Source organism: Tenrec ecaudatus, chromosome 11 (genome assembly GCF_050624435.1).
Source record: "Tenrec ecaudatus isolate mTenEca1 chromosome 11, mTenEca1.hap1, whole genome shotgun sequence".
Taxonomy (NCBI): Eukaryota; Metazoa; Chordata; class Mammalia; order Afrosoricida; family Tenrecidae; genus Tenrec; species Tenrec ecaudatus.
In genome coordinates, this window is record NC_134540.1 from 12,989,594 (window position 1) to 13,002,934 (window position 13,341).

Consider the following 13,341-nt stretch of genomic DNA (forward strand, 5'->3'; position numbering starts at 1 on the left):
AGGAAACCTTGACCCACTGGTCACTGGCCACCCTCTGGGCGTGAGGCCGCCGCCCGGAGGGCACCGACCCCAGCCCCGACTACCACCCTCGGCCCCCACGCCCCCCGCCCCCGTCGCTGTGGCTGTCTGTGTCTGTGTGTCTGTCTCTCCTGTGCACAGGAGCACCGCGAGCGACCCTTCCCCTCGCAGCCACCTGAGCCCCTGGCCCTGGCACCCCGTCCCTGTCTCGTGAGTGTGGGCTGTGCAGGCCGCGGCAGGAGTGGAGCCCCGAGGAGCGGGGTGGTAGAGGCGGCGGCGGCGGCGGCATGGGAACACGTAGGCAGGGAGGCGGACAAAGCGGGGGCCAGGGCAGGCAGGCGGGCAGGTGGGCAGCTTAGGCGAGGCGCAGGCACGGCGCGCGGGTTGTGTCGGGTGGTCGGGCCAAGGCCCGTGGGAGCGCAGGAGGGCGGGCGGCGGCGGCGGCGGCGGCGGCGGCGGCGGCGGCAGGCTCTTAGGGCCAGCAGGAGGAAGCTGCAAGCGTCTACGGCCATACCACCCTGAACGCGCCCGATCTCGTCTGATCTCGGAAGCTAAGCAGGGTCGGGCCTGGTTAGTACTTGGATGGGAGACCGCCTGGGAATACCGGGTGCTGTAGGCTTTTTGCCACTCGCCGGCCCCCCACGGCCACGGCCACGCCCTGCGGCGCCGCAGCAGACCTCCGGCTCCCCTGAGGGTCCAGCACCCCTCCGTCCCCCTCTCTCCCCCGGCTCTGTGTCTCTGTCTCCTTAGGCACCAGCAGGCCCCGCGCCCCCTGCCCAGGACCTGCCTGGGGCACCAACCGCAGTGCCCGCACCGTCCCGCCTCATACCCACCCTCTCCGGGGACCGCTCCTCCACACTTGGCGGTCCCCGCACCCCCCAGACTCGGCCCCGCGAGGGGTGGGGGTGGGCTCTGCCACCCTGGCGGGCCGGCGGCTGCCACAGCAGGTGCGGCCACCTGCTCCTTCCTGCACCATGGGCTCTGACCTCTCTTCACCCACGCGGTTGCTGGCCAAGGGGAACCACGGCGTCAGGTTCAGGGCCTCGGTGTGGCCTCTGGGAAGGAAGGAAGGAAGGAAGGAAGGAAGGAAGGAAGGAAGGAAGGAAGGAAGGAAGGAAGGAAGGAAGGAAGGAAGGAGGCGGTGAGGCCCGACCACACCTGGGGGAAACTGGGCTGTGTCCGCACGCGGCCGGCGGCCTGCCTGACCCCTTGCCCCACCCAGGGAGGATGCCCTTGTCTAGAAGATCTCTGACTAGGCATGGGGCCCTCCGCGACCCCTGCCATTGATGCGCTTGGGGTACATGCAGGGCAAAGCCGCCGCGCCAGCCCCTGCCGGCCTCTGCGGACCAAGCGCAGGCGCCCTGGGGGGAGGACAGGGGCCAGTGGGCAGGTCGCAAGGAGAAGGGGCAGGGGCAGGGCACAAGGCGCAGGGGCAAGGGCAAGGGCAAGGGCAAGGGCAAGGGCGGGAGCAAGGGGCGGCCAGCGGGACCTGTCTCTCTCAAGTCCACCACTCTCTCAAGTCAGGTGGTACTCTCCGGGAGGGAACCTGGCCGCTCTGGCCACGGCTAACGGGACCTCGGTGTGTTTCCACCTCCACCATGGGCACCTCTGACAAAGCTGTGAGCCAGCCCTGGCCCTGGCCACTGTTTCCGGGATCAGGGTCCCTTGGCACCCCCTCCCTGTCCCGAGGAAACCTTGACCCACTGGTCACTGGCCACCCTCTGGGCGTGAGGCCGCCGCCCGGAGGGCACCGACCCCAGCCCCGACTACCACCCTCGGCCCCCACGCCCCCCGCCCCCGTCGCTGTGGCTGTCTGTGTCTGTGTGTCTGTCTCTCCTGTGCACAGGAGCACCGCGAGCGACCCTTCCCCTCGCAGCCACCTGAGCCCCTGGCCCTGGCACCCCGTCCCTGTCTCGTGAGTGTGGGCTGTGCAGGCCGCGGCAGGAGTGGAGCCCCGAGGAGCGGGGTGGTAGAGGCGGCGGCGGCGGCGGCATGGGAACACGTAGGCAGGGAGGCGGACAAAGCGGGGGCCAGGGCAGGCAGGCGGGCAGGTGGGCAGCTTAGGCGAGGCGCAGGCACGGCGCGCGGGTTGTGTCGGGTGGTCGGGCCAAGGCCCGCGGGAGCGCAGGAGGGCGGGCGGCGGCGGCGGCGGCGGCGGCGGCAGGCTCTTAGGGCCAGCAGGAGGAGGCTGCAAGCGTCTACGGCCATACCACCCTGAACGCGCCCGATCTCGTCTGATCTCGGAAGCTAAGCAGGGTCGGGCCTGGTTAGTACTTGGATGGGAGACCGCCTGGGAATACCGGGTGCTGTAGGCTTTTTGCCACTCGCCGGCCCCCCACGGCCACGGCCACGCCCTGCGAGCGCCGCAGCAGACCTCCGGCTCCCCTGAGGGTCCAGCACCCCTCCGTCCCCCTCTCTCCCCCGGCTCTGTGTCTCTGTCTCCTTAGGCACCAGCAGGCCCCGCGCCCCCTGCCCAGGACCTGCCTGGGGCACCAACCGCAGTGCCCGCACCGTCCCGCCTCATACCCACCCTCTCCGGGGACCGCTCCTCCACACTTGGCGGTCCCCGCACCCCCCAGACTCGGCCCCGCGAGGGGTGGGGGTGGGCTCTGCCACCCTGGCGGGCCGGCGGCTGCCACAGCAGGTGCGGCCACCTGCTCCTTCCTGCACCATGGGCTCTGACCTCTCTTCACCCACGCGGTTGCTGGCCAAGGGGAACCACGGCGTCAGGTTCAGGGCCTCGGTGTGGCCTCTGGGAAGGAAGGAAGGAAGGAAGGAAGGAAGGAAGGAAGGAAGGAAGGAAGGAAGGAAGGAAGGAAGGAAGGAAGGAAGGAAGGAAGGAGGCGGTGAGGCCCGACCACACCTGGGGGAAACTGGGCTGTGTCCGCACGCGGCCGGCGGCCTGCCTGACCCCTTGCCCCACCCAGGGAGGATGCCCTTGTCTAGAAGATCTCTGACTAGGCATGGGGCCCTCCGCGACCCCTGCCATTGATGCGCTTGGGGTACATGCAGGGCAAAGCCGCCGCGCCAGCCCCTGCCGGCCTCTGCGGACCAAGCGCAGGCGCCCTGGGGGGAGGACAGGGGCCAGTGGGCAGGTCGCAAGGAGAAGGGGCAGGGGCAGGGCACAAGGCGCAGGGGCAAGGGCAAGGGCAAGGGCAAGGGCGGGAGCAAGGGGCGGCCAGCGGGACCTGTCTCTCTCAAGTCCACCACTCTCTCAAGTCAGGTGGTACTCTCCGGGAGGGAACCTGGCCGCTCTGGCCACGGCTAACGGGACCTCGGTGTGTTTCCACCTCCACCATGGGCACCTCTGACAAAGCTGTGAGCCAGCCCTGGCCCTGGCCACTGTTTCCGGGATCAGGGTCCCTTGGCACCCCCTCCCTGTCCCGAGGAAACCTTGACCCACTGGTCACTGGCCACCCTCTGGGCGTGAGGCCGCCGCCCGGAGGGCACCGACCCCAGCCCCGACTACCACCCTCGGCCCCCACGCCCCCCGCCCCCGTCGCTGTGGCTGTCTGTGTCTGTGTGTCTGTCTCTCCTGTGCACAGGAGCACCGCGAGCGACCCTTCCCCTCGCAGCCACCTGAGCCCCTGGCCCTGGCACCCCGTCCCTGTCTCGTGAGTGTGGGCTGTGCAGGCCGCGGCAGGAGTGGAGCCCCGAGGAGCGGGGTGGTAGAGGCGGCGGCGGCGGCGGCATGGGAACACGTAGCCAGGGAGGCGGACAAAGCGGGGGCCAGGGCAGGCAGGCGGGCAGGTGGGCAGCTTAGGCGAGGCGCAGGCACGGCGCGCGGGTTGTGTCGGGTGGTCGGGCCAAGGCCCGCGGGAGCGCAGGAGGGCGGGCGGCGGCGGCGGCGGCGGCGGCGGCGGCAGGCTCTTAGGGCCAGCAGGAGGAGGCTGCAAGCGTCTACGGCCATACCACCCTGAACGCGCCCGATCTCGTCTGATCTCGGAAGCTAAGCAGGGTCGGGCCTGGTTAGTACTTGGATGGGAGACCGCCTGGGAATACCGGGTGCTGTAGGCTTTTTGCCACTCGCCGGCCCCCCACGGCCACGGCCACGCCCTGCGAGCGCCGCAGCAGACCTCCGGCTCCCCTGAGGGTCCAGCACCCCTCCGTCCCCCTCTCTCCCCCGGCTCTGTGTCTCTGTCTCCTTAGGCACCAGCAGGCCCCGCGCCCCCTGCCCAGGACCTGCCTGGGGCACCAACCGCAGTGCCCGCACCGTCCCGCCTCATACCCACCCTCTCCGGGGACCGCTCCTCCACACTTGGCGGTCCCCGCACCCCCCAGACTCGGCCCCGCGAGGGGTGGGGGTGGGCTCTGCCACCCTGGCGGGCCGGCGGCTGCCACAGCAGGTGCGGCCACCTGCTCCTTCCTGCACCATGGGCTCTGACCTCTCTTCACCCACGCGGTTGCTGGCCAAGGGGAACCACGGCGTCAGGTTCAGGGCCTCGGTGTGGCCTCTGGGAAGGAAGGAAGGAAGGAAGGAAGGAAGGAAGGAAGGAAGGAAGGAAGGAAGGAAGGAAGGAAGGAAGGAAGGAAGGAAGGAAGGAAGGAGGCGGTGAGGCCCGACCACACCTGGGGGAAACTGGGCTGTGTCCGCACGCGGCCGGCGGCCTGCCTGACCCCTTGCCCCACCCAGGGAGGATGCCCTTGTCTAGAAGATCTCTGACTAGGCATGGGGCCCTCCGCGACCCCTGCCATTGATGCGCTTGGGGTACATGCAGGGCAAAGCCGCCGCGCCAGCCCCTGCCGGCCTCTGCGGACCAAGCGCAGGCGCCCTGGGGGGAGGACAGGGGCCAGTGGGCAGGTCGCAAGGAGAAGGGGCAGGGGCAGGGCACAAGGCGCAGGGGCAAGGGCAAGGGCAAGGGCAAGGGCGGGAGCAAGGGGCGGCCAGCGGGACCTGTCTCTCTCAAGTCCACCACTCTCTCAAGTCAGGTGGTACTCTCCGGGAGGGAACCTGGCCGCTCTGGCTACGGCTAACGGGACCTCGGTGTGTTTCCACCTCCACCATGGGCACCTCTGACAAAGCTGTGAGCCAGCCCTGGCCCTGGCCACTGTTTCCGGGATCAGGGTCCCTTGGCACCCCCTCCCTGTCCCGAGGAAACCTTGACCCACTGGTCACTGGCCACCCTCTGGGCGTGAGGCCGCCGCCCGGAGGGCACCGACCCCAGCCCCGACTACCACCCTCGGCCCCCACGCCCCCCGCCCCCGTCGCTGTGGCTGTCTGTGTCTGTGTGTCTGTCTCTCCTGTGCACAGGAGCACCGCGAGCGACCCTTCCCCTCGCAGCCACCTGAGCCCCTGGCCCTGGCACCCCGTCCCTGTCTCGTGAGTGTGGGCTGTGCAGGCCGCGGCAGGAGTGGAGCCCCGAGGAGCGGGGTGGTAGAGGCGGCGGCGGCGGCGGCATGGGAACACGTAGGCAGGGAGGCGGACAAAGCGGGGGCCAGGGCAGGCAGGCGGGCAGGTGGGCAGCTTAGGCGAGGCGCAGGCACGGCGCGCGGGTTGTGTCGGGTGGTCGGGCCAAGGCCCGTGGGAGCGCAGGAGGGCGGGCGGCGGCGGCGGCGGCGGCGGCGGCGGCGGCGGCAGGCTCTTAGGGCCAGCAGGAGGAAGCTGCAAGCGTCTACGGCCATACCACCCTGAACGCGCCCGATCTCGTCTGATCTCGGAAGCTAAGCAGGGTCGGGCCTGGTTAGTACTTGGATGGGAGACCGCCTGGGAATACCGGGTGCTGTAGGCTTTTTGCCACTCGCCGGCCCCCCACGGCCACGGCCACGCCCTGCGGCGCCGCAGCAGACCTCCGGCTCCCCTGAGGGTCCAGCACCCCTCCGTCCCCCTCTCTCCCCCGGCTCTGTGTCTCTGTCTCCTTAGGCACCAGCAGGCCCCGCGCCCCCTGCCCAGGACCTGCCTGGGGCACCAACCGCAGTGCCCGCACCGTCCCGCCTCATACCCACCCTCTCCGGGGACCGCTCCTCCACACTTGGCGGTCCCCGCACCCCCCAGACTCGGCCCCGCGAGGGGTGGGGGTGGGCTCTGCCACCCTGGCGGGCCGGCGGCTGCCACAGCAGGTGCGGCCACCTGCTCCTTCCTGCACCATGGGCTCTGACCTCTCTTCACCCACGCGGTTGCTGGCCAAGGGGAACCACGGCGTCAGGTTCAGGGCCTCGGTGTGGCCTCTGGGAAGGAAGGAAGGAAGGAAGGAAGGAAGGAAGGAAGGAAGGAAGGAAGGAAGGAAGGAAGGAAGGAAGGAAGGAGGCGGTGAGGCCCGACCACACCTGGGGGAAACTGGGCTGTGTCCGCACGCGGCCGGCGGCCTGCCTGACCCCTTGCCCCACCCAGGGAGGATGCCCTTGTCTAGAAGATCTCTGACTAGGCATGGGGCCCTCCGCGACCCCTGCCATTGATGCGCTTGGGGTACATGCAGGGCAAAGCCGCCGCGCCAGCCCCTGCCGGCCTCTGCGGACCAAGCGCAGGCGCCCTGGGGGGAGGACAGGGGCCAGTGGGCAGGTCGCAAGGAGAAGGGGCAGGGGCAGGGCACAAGGCGCAGGGGCAAGGGCAAGGGCAAGGGCAAGGGCAAGGGCGGGAGCAAGGGGCGGCCAGCGGGACCTGTCTCTCTCAAGTCCACCACTCTCTCAAGTCAGGTGGTACTCTCCGGGAGGGAACCTGGCCGCTCTGGCCACGGCTAACGGGACCTCGGTGTGTTTCCACCTCCACCATGGGCACCTCTGACAAAGCTGTGAGCCAGCCCTGGCCCTGGCCACTGTTTCCGGGATCAGGGTCCCTTGGCACCCCCTCCCTGTCCCGAGGAAACCTTGACCCACTGGTCACTGGCCACCCTCTGGGCGTGAGGCCGCCGCCCGGAGGGCACCGACCCCAGCCCCGACTACCACCCTCGGCCCCCACGCCCCCCGCCCCCGTCGCTGTGGCTGTCTGTGTCTGTGTGTCTGTCTCTCCTGTGCACAGGAGCACCGCGAGCGACCCTTCCCCTCGCAGCCACCTGAGCCCCTGGCCCTGGCACCCCGTCCCTGTCTCGTGAGTGTGGGCTGTGCAGGCCGCGGCAGGAGTGGAGCCCCGAGGAGCGGGGTGGTAGAGGCGGCGGCGGCGGCGGCATGGGAACACGTAGCCAGGGAGGCGGACAAAGCGGGGGCCAGGGCAGGCAGGCGGGCAGGTGGGCAGCTTAGGCGAGGCGCAGGCACGGCGCGCGGGTTGTGTCGGGTGGTCGGGCCAAGGCCCGTGGGAGCGCAGGAGGGCGGGCGGCGGCGGCGGCGGCGGCGGCGGCGGCGGCGGCAGGCTCTTAGGGCCAGCAGGAGGAAGCTGCAAGCGTCTACGGCCATACCACCCTGAACGCGCCCGATCTCGTCTGATCTCGGAAGCTAAGCAGGGTCGGGCCTGGTTAGTACTTGGATGGGAGACCGCCTGGGAATACCGGGTGCTGTAGGCTTTTTGCCACTCGCCGGCCCCCCACGGCCACGGCCACGCCCTGCGAGCGCCGCAGCAGACCTCCGGCTCCCCTGAGGGTCCAGCACCCCTCCGTCCCCCTCTCTCCCCCGGCTCTGTGTCTCTGTCTCCTTAGGCACCAGCAGGCCCCGCGCCCCCTGCCCAGGACCTGCCTGGGGCACCAACCGCAGTGCCCGCACCGTCCCGCCTCATACCCACCCTCTCCGGGGACCGCTCCTCCACACTTGGCGGTCCCCGCACCCCCCAGACTCGGCCCCGCGAGGGGTGGGGGTGGGCTCTGCCACCCTGGCGGGCCGGCGGCTGCCACAGCAGGTGCGGCCACCTGCTCCTTCCTGCACCATGGGCTCTGACCTCTCTTCACCCACGCGGTTGCTGGCCAAGGGGAACCACGGCGTCAGGTTCAGGGCCTCGGTGTGGCCTCTGGGAAGGAAGGAAGGAAGGAAGGAAGGAAGGAAGGAAGGAAGGAAGGAAGGAAGGAAGGAAGGAAGGAAGGAAGGAAGGAAGGAAGGAAGGAAGGAAGGAGGCGGTGAGGCCCGACCACACCTGGGGGAAACTGGGCTGTGTCCGCACGCGGCCGGCGGCCTGCCTGACCCCTTGCCCCACCCAGGGAGGATGCCCTTGTCTAGAAGATCTCTGACTAGGCATGGGGCCCTCCGCGACCCCTGCCATTGATGCGCTTGGGGTACATGCAGGGCAAAGCCGCCGCGCCAGCCCCTGCCGGCCTCTGCGGACCAAGCGCAGGCGCCCTGGGGGGAGGACAGGGGCCAGTGGGCAGGTCGCAAGGAGAAGGGGCAGGGGCAGGGCACAAGGCGCAGGGGCAAGGGCAAGGGCAAGGGCAAGGGCGGGAGCAAGGGGCGGCCAGCGGGACCTGTCTCTCTCAAGTCCACCACTCTCTCAAGTCAGGTGGTACTCTCCGGGAGGGAACCTGGCCGCTCTGGCCACGGCTAACGGGACCTCGGTGTGTTTCCACCTCCACCATGGGCACCTCTGACAAAGCTGTGAGCCAGCCCTGGCCCTGGCCACTGTTTCCGGGATCAGGGTCCCTTGGCACCCCCTCCCTGTCCCGAGGAAACCTTGACCCACTGGTCACTGGCCACCCTCTGGGCGTGAGGCCGCCGCCCGGAGGGCACCGACCCCAGCCCCGACTACCACCCTCGGCCCCCACGCCCCCCGCCCCCGTCGCTGTGGCTGTCTGTGTCTGTGTGTCTGTCTCTCCTGTGCACAGGAGCACCGCGAGCGACCCTTCCCCTCGCAGCCACCTGAGCCCCTGGCCCTGGCACCCCGTCCCTGTCTCGTGAGTGTGGGCTGTGCAGGCCGCGGCAGGAGTGGAGCCCCGAGGAGCGGGGTGGTAGAGGCGGCGGCGGCGGCGGCATGGGAACACGTAGCCAGGGAGGCGGACAAAGCGGGGGCCAGGGCAGGCAGGCGGGCAGGTGGGCAGCTTAGGCGAGGCGCAGGCACGGCGCGCGGGTTGTGTCGGGTGGTCGGGCCAAGGCCCGCGGGAGCGCAGGAGGGCGGGCGGCGGCGGCGGCGGCGGCGGCGGCAGGCTCTTAGGGCCAGCAGGAGGAGGCTGCAAGCGTCTACGGCCATACCACCCTGAACGCGCCCGATCTCGTCTGATCTCGGAAGCTAAGCAGGGTCGGGCCTGGTTAGTACTTGGATGGGAGACCGCCTGGGAATACCGGGTGCTGTAGGCTTTTTGCCACTCGCCGGCCCCCCACGGCCACGGCCACGCCCTGCGAGCGCCGCAGCAGACCTCCGGCTCCCCTGAGGGTCCAGCACCCCTCCGTCCCCCTCTCTCCCCCGGCTCTGTGTCTCTGTCTCCTTAGGCACCAGCAGGCCCCGCGCCCCCTGCCCAGGACCTGCCTGGGGCACCAACCGCAGTGCCCGCACCGTCCCGCCTCATACCCACCCTCTCCGGGGACCGCTCCTCCACACTTGGCGGTCCCCGCACCCCCCAGACTCGGCCCCGCGAGGGGTGGGGGTGGGCTCTGCCACCCTGGCGGGCCGGCGGCTGCCACAGCAGGTGCGGCCACCTGCTCCTTCCTGTACCATGGGCTCTGACCTCTCTTCACCCACGCGGTTGCTGGCCAAGGGGAACCACGGCGTCAGGTTCAGGGCCTCGGTGTGGCCTCTGGGAAGGAAGGAAGGAAGGAAGGAAGGAAGGAAGGAAGGAAGGAAGGAAGGAAGGAAGGAAGGAAGGAAGGAAGGAAGGAAGGAAGGAGGCGGTGAGGCCCGACCACACCTGGGGGAAACTGGGCTGTGTCCGCACGCGGCCGGCGGCCTGCCTGACCCCTTGCCCCACCCAGGGAGGATGCCCTTGTCTAGAAGATCTCTGACTAGGCATGGGGCCCTCCGCGACCCCTGCCATTGATGCGCTTGGGGTACATGCAGGGCAAAGCCGCCGCGCCAGCCCCTGCCGGCCTCTGCGGACCAAGCGCAGGCGCCCTGGGGGGAGGACAGGGGCCAGTGGGCAGGTCGCAAGGAGAAGGGGCAGGGGCAGGGCACAAGGCGCAGGGGCAAGGGCAAGGGCAAGGGCAAGGGCAAGGGCGGGAGCAAGGGGCGGCCAGCGGGACCTGTCTCTCTCAAGTCCACCACTCTCTCAAGTCAGGTGGTACTCTCCGGGAGGGAACCTGGCCGCTCTGGCCACGGCTAACGGGACCTCGGTGTGTTTCCACCTCCACCATGGGCACCTCTGACAAAGCTGTGAGCCAGCCCTGGCCCTGGCCACTGTTTCCGGGATCAGGGTCCCTTGGCACCCCCTCCCTGTCCCGAGGAAACCTTGACCCACTGGTCACTGGCCACCCTCTGGGCGTGAGGCCGCCGCCCGGAGGGCACCGACCCCAGCCCCGACTACCACCCTCGGCCCCCACGCCCCCCGCCCCCGTCGCTGTGGCTGTCTGTGTCTGTGTGTCTGTCTCTCCTGTGCACAGGAGCACCGCGAGCGACCCTTCCCCTCGCAGCCACCTGAGCCCCTGGCCCTGGCACCCCGTCCCTGTCTCGTGAGTGTGGGCTGTGCAGGCCGCGGCAGGAGTGGAGCCCCGAGGAGCGGGGTGGTAGAGGCGGCGGCGGCGGCGGCATGGGAACACGTAGCCAGGGAGGCGGACAAAGCGGGGGCCAGGGCAGGCAGGCGGGCAGGTGGGCAGCTTAGGCGAGGCGCAGGCACGGCGCGCGGGTTGTGTCGGGTGGTCGGGCCAAGGCCCGTGGGAGCGCAGGAGGGCGGGCGGCGGCGGCGGCGGCGGCGGCGGCGGCGGCGGCGGCAGGCTCTTAGGGCCAGCAGGAGGAAGCTGCAAGCGTCTACGGCCATACCACCCTGAACGCGCCCGATCTCGTCTGATCTCGGAAGCTAAGCAGGGTCGGGCCTGGTTAGTACTTGGATGGGAGACCGCCTGGGAATACCGGGTGCTGTAGGCTTTTTGCCACTCGCCGGCCCCCCACGGCCACGGCCACGCCCTGCGAGCGCCGCAGCAGACCTCCGGCTCCCCTGAGGGTCCAGCACCCCTCCGTCCCCCTCTCTCCCCCGGCTCTGTGTCTCTGTCTCCTTAGGCACCAGCAGGCCCCGCGCCCCCTGCCCAGGACCTGCCTGGGGCACCAACCGCAGTGCCCGCACCGTCCCGCCTCATACCCACCCTCTCCGGGGACCGCTCCTCCACACTTGGCGGTCCCCGCACCCCCCAGACTCGGCCCCGCGAGGGGTGGGGGTGGGCTCTGCCACCCTGGCGGGCCGGCGGCTGCCACAGCAGGTGCGGCCACCTGCTCCTTCCTGCACCATGGGCTCTGACCTCTCTTCACCCACGCGGTTGCTGGCCAAGGGGAACCACGGCGTCAGGTTCAGGGCCTCGGTGTGGCCTCTGGGAAGGAAGGAAGGAAGGAAGGAAGGAAGGAAGGAAGGAAGGAAGGAAGGAAGGAAGGAAGGAAGGAAGGAAGGAAGGAAGGAAGGAAGGAAGGAAGGAAGGAGGCGGTGAGGCCCGACCACACCTGGGGGAAACTGGGCTGTGTCCGCACGCGGCCGGCGGCCTGCCTGACCCCTTGCCCCACCCAGGGAGGATGCCCTTGTCTAGAAGATCTCTGACTAGGCATGGGGCCCTCCGCGACCCCTGCCATTGATGCGCTTGGGGTACATGCAGGGCAAAGCCGCCGCGCCAGCCCCTGCCGGCCTCTGCGGACCAAGCGCAGGCGCCCTGGGGGGAGGACAGGGGCCAGTGGGCAGGTCGCAAGGAGAAGGGGCAGGGGCAGGGCACAAGGCGCAGGGGCAAGGGCAAGGGCAAGGGCAAGGGCGGGAGCAAGGGGCGGCCAGCGGGACCTGTCTCTCTCAAGTCCACCACTCTCTCAAGTCAGGTGGTACTCTCCGGGAGGGAACCTGGCCGCTCTGGCCACGGCTAACGGGACCTCGGTGTGTTTCCACCTCCACCATGGGCACCTCTGACAAAGCTGTGAGCCAGCCCTGGCCCTGGCCACTGTTTCCGGGATCAGGGTCCCTTGGCACCCCCTCCCTGTCCCGAGGAAACCTTGACCCACTGGTCACTGGCCACCCTCTGGGCGTGAGGCCGCCGCCCGGAGGGCACCGACCCCAGCCCCGACTACCACCCTCGGCCCCCACGCCCCCCGCCCCCGTCGCTGTGGCTGTCTGTGTCTGTGTGTCTGTCTCTCCTGTGCACAGGAGCACCGCGAGCGACCCTTCCCCTCGCAGCCACCTGAGCCCCTGGCCCTGGCACCCCGTCCCTGTCTCGTGAGTGTGGGCTGTGCAGGCCGCGGCAGGAGTGGAGCCCCGAGGAGCGGGGTGGTAGAGGCGGCGGCGGCGGCGGCATGGGAACACGTAGCCAGGGAGGCGGACAAAGCGGGGGCCAGGGCAGGCAGGCGGGCAGGTGGGCAGCTTAGGCGAGGCGCAGGCACGGCGCGCGGGTTGTGTCGGGTGGTCGGGCCAAGGCCCGCGGGAGCGCAGGAGGGCGGGCGGCGGCGGCGGCGGCGGCGGCGGCAGGCTCTTAGGGCCAGCAGGAGGAGGCTGCAAGCGTCTACGGCCATACCACCCTGAACGCGCCCGATCTCGTCTGATCTCGGAAGCTAAGCAGGGTCGGGCCTGGTTAGTACTTGGATGGGAGACCGCCTGGGAATACCGGGTGCTGTAGGCTTTTTGCCACTCGCCGGCCCCCCACGGCCACGGCCACGCCCTGCGAGCGCCGCAGCAGACCTCCGGCTCCCCTGAGGGTCCAGCACCCCTCCGTCCCCCTCTCTCCCCCGGCTCTGTGTCTCTGTCTCCTTAGGCACCAGCAGGCCCCGCGCCCCCTGCCCAGGACCTGCCTGGGGCACCAACCGCAGTGCCCGCACCGTCCCGCCTCATACCCACCCTCTCCGGGGACCGCTCCTCCACACTTGGCGGTCCCCGCACCCCCCAGACTCGGCCCCGCGAGGGGTGGGGGTGGGCTCTGCCACCCTGGCGGGCCGGCGGCTGCCACAGCAGGTGCGGCCACCTGCTCCTTCCTGCACCATGGGCTCTGACCTCTCTTCACCCACGCGGTTGCTGGCCAAGGGGAACCACGGCGTCAGGTTCAGGGCCTCGGTGTGGCCTCTGGGAAGGAAGGAAGGAAGGAAGGAAGGAAGGAAGGAAGGAAGGAAGGAAGGAAGGAAGGAAGGAAGGAAGGAAGGAAGGAAGGAAGGAGGCGGTGAGGCCCGACCACACCTGGGGGAAACTGGGCTGTGTCCGCACGCGGCCGGCGGCCTGCCTGACCCCTTGCCCCACCCAGGGAGGATGCCCTTGTCTAGAAGATCTCTGACTAGGCATGGGGCCCTCCGCGACCCCTGCCATTGATGCGCTTGGGGTACATGCAGGGCAAAGCCGCCGCGCCAGCCCCTGCCGGCCTCTGCGGACCAAGCGCAGGCGC

At 70.1% G+C, this 13,341-nt stretch overlaps 8 non-coding genes across 8 annotated transcripts; all 8 read left to right on the forward strand.

The window, feature by feature from the left end:
- The first annotated feature begins 518 nt into the window (after nucleotides 1-518).
- Nucleotides 519-637, forward strand: LOC142461916 (5S ribosomal RNA). The gene has a single exon (XR_012787084.1). It is a non-coding gene; the product is annotated as a 5S ribosomal RNA (ribosomal RNA).
- A 1,577-nt stretch (nucleotides 638-2,214) lies between these two features.
- On the forward strand, nucleotides 2,215-2,333 carry LOC142461928 (5S ribosomal RNA). The gene has a single exon (XR_012787095.1). It is a non-coding gene; the product is annotated as a 5S ribosomal RNA (ribosomal RNA).
- A 1,583-nt stretch (nucleotides 2,334-3,916) lies between these two features.
- Nucleotides 3,917-4,035, forward strand: LOC142461941 (5S ribosomal RNA). Its single transcript, XR_012787105.1, has one exon. It is a non-coding gene; the product is annotated as a 5S ribosomal RNA (ribosomal RNA).
- Nucleotides 4,036-5,628: 1,593 nt separating this feature from the next.
- LOC142461952 (5S ribosomal RNA) lies at nucleotides 5,629-5,747 on the forward strand. The gene has a single exon (XR_012787113.1). It is a non-coding gene; the product is annotated as a 5S ribosomal RNA (ribosomal RNA).
- Nucleotides 5,748-7,329: 1,582 nt separating this feature from the next.
- Nucleotides 7,330-7,448, forward strand: LOC142461964 (5S ribosomal RNA). The gene has a single exon (XR_012787123.1). It is a non-coding gene; the product is annotated as a 5S ribosomal RNA (ribosomal RNA).
- A 1,592-nt stretch (nucleotides 7,449-9,040) lies between these two features.
- Nucleotides 9,041-9,159, forward strand: LOC142461975 (5S ribosomal RNA). Its single transcript, XR_012787131.1, has one exon. It is a non-coding gene; the product is annotated as a 5S ribosomal RNA (ribosomal RNA).
- A 1,598-nt stretch (nucleotides 9,160-10,757) lies between these two features.
- Nucleotides 10,758-10,876, forward strand: LOC142461987 (5S ribosomal RNA). Its single transcript, XR_012787141.1, has one exon. It is a non-coding gene; the product is annotated as a 5S ribosomal RNA (ribosomal RNA).
- Nucleotides 10,877-12,472: 1,596 nt separating this feature from the next.
- LOC142461998 (5S ribosomal RNA) lies at nucleotides 12,473-12,591 on the forward strand. The gene has a single exon (XR_012787149.1). It is a non-coding gene; the product is annotated as a 5S ribosomal RNA (ribosomal RNA).
- Nucleotides 12,592-13,341: the final 750 nt, after the last annotated feature.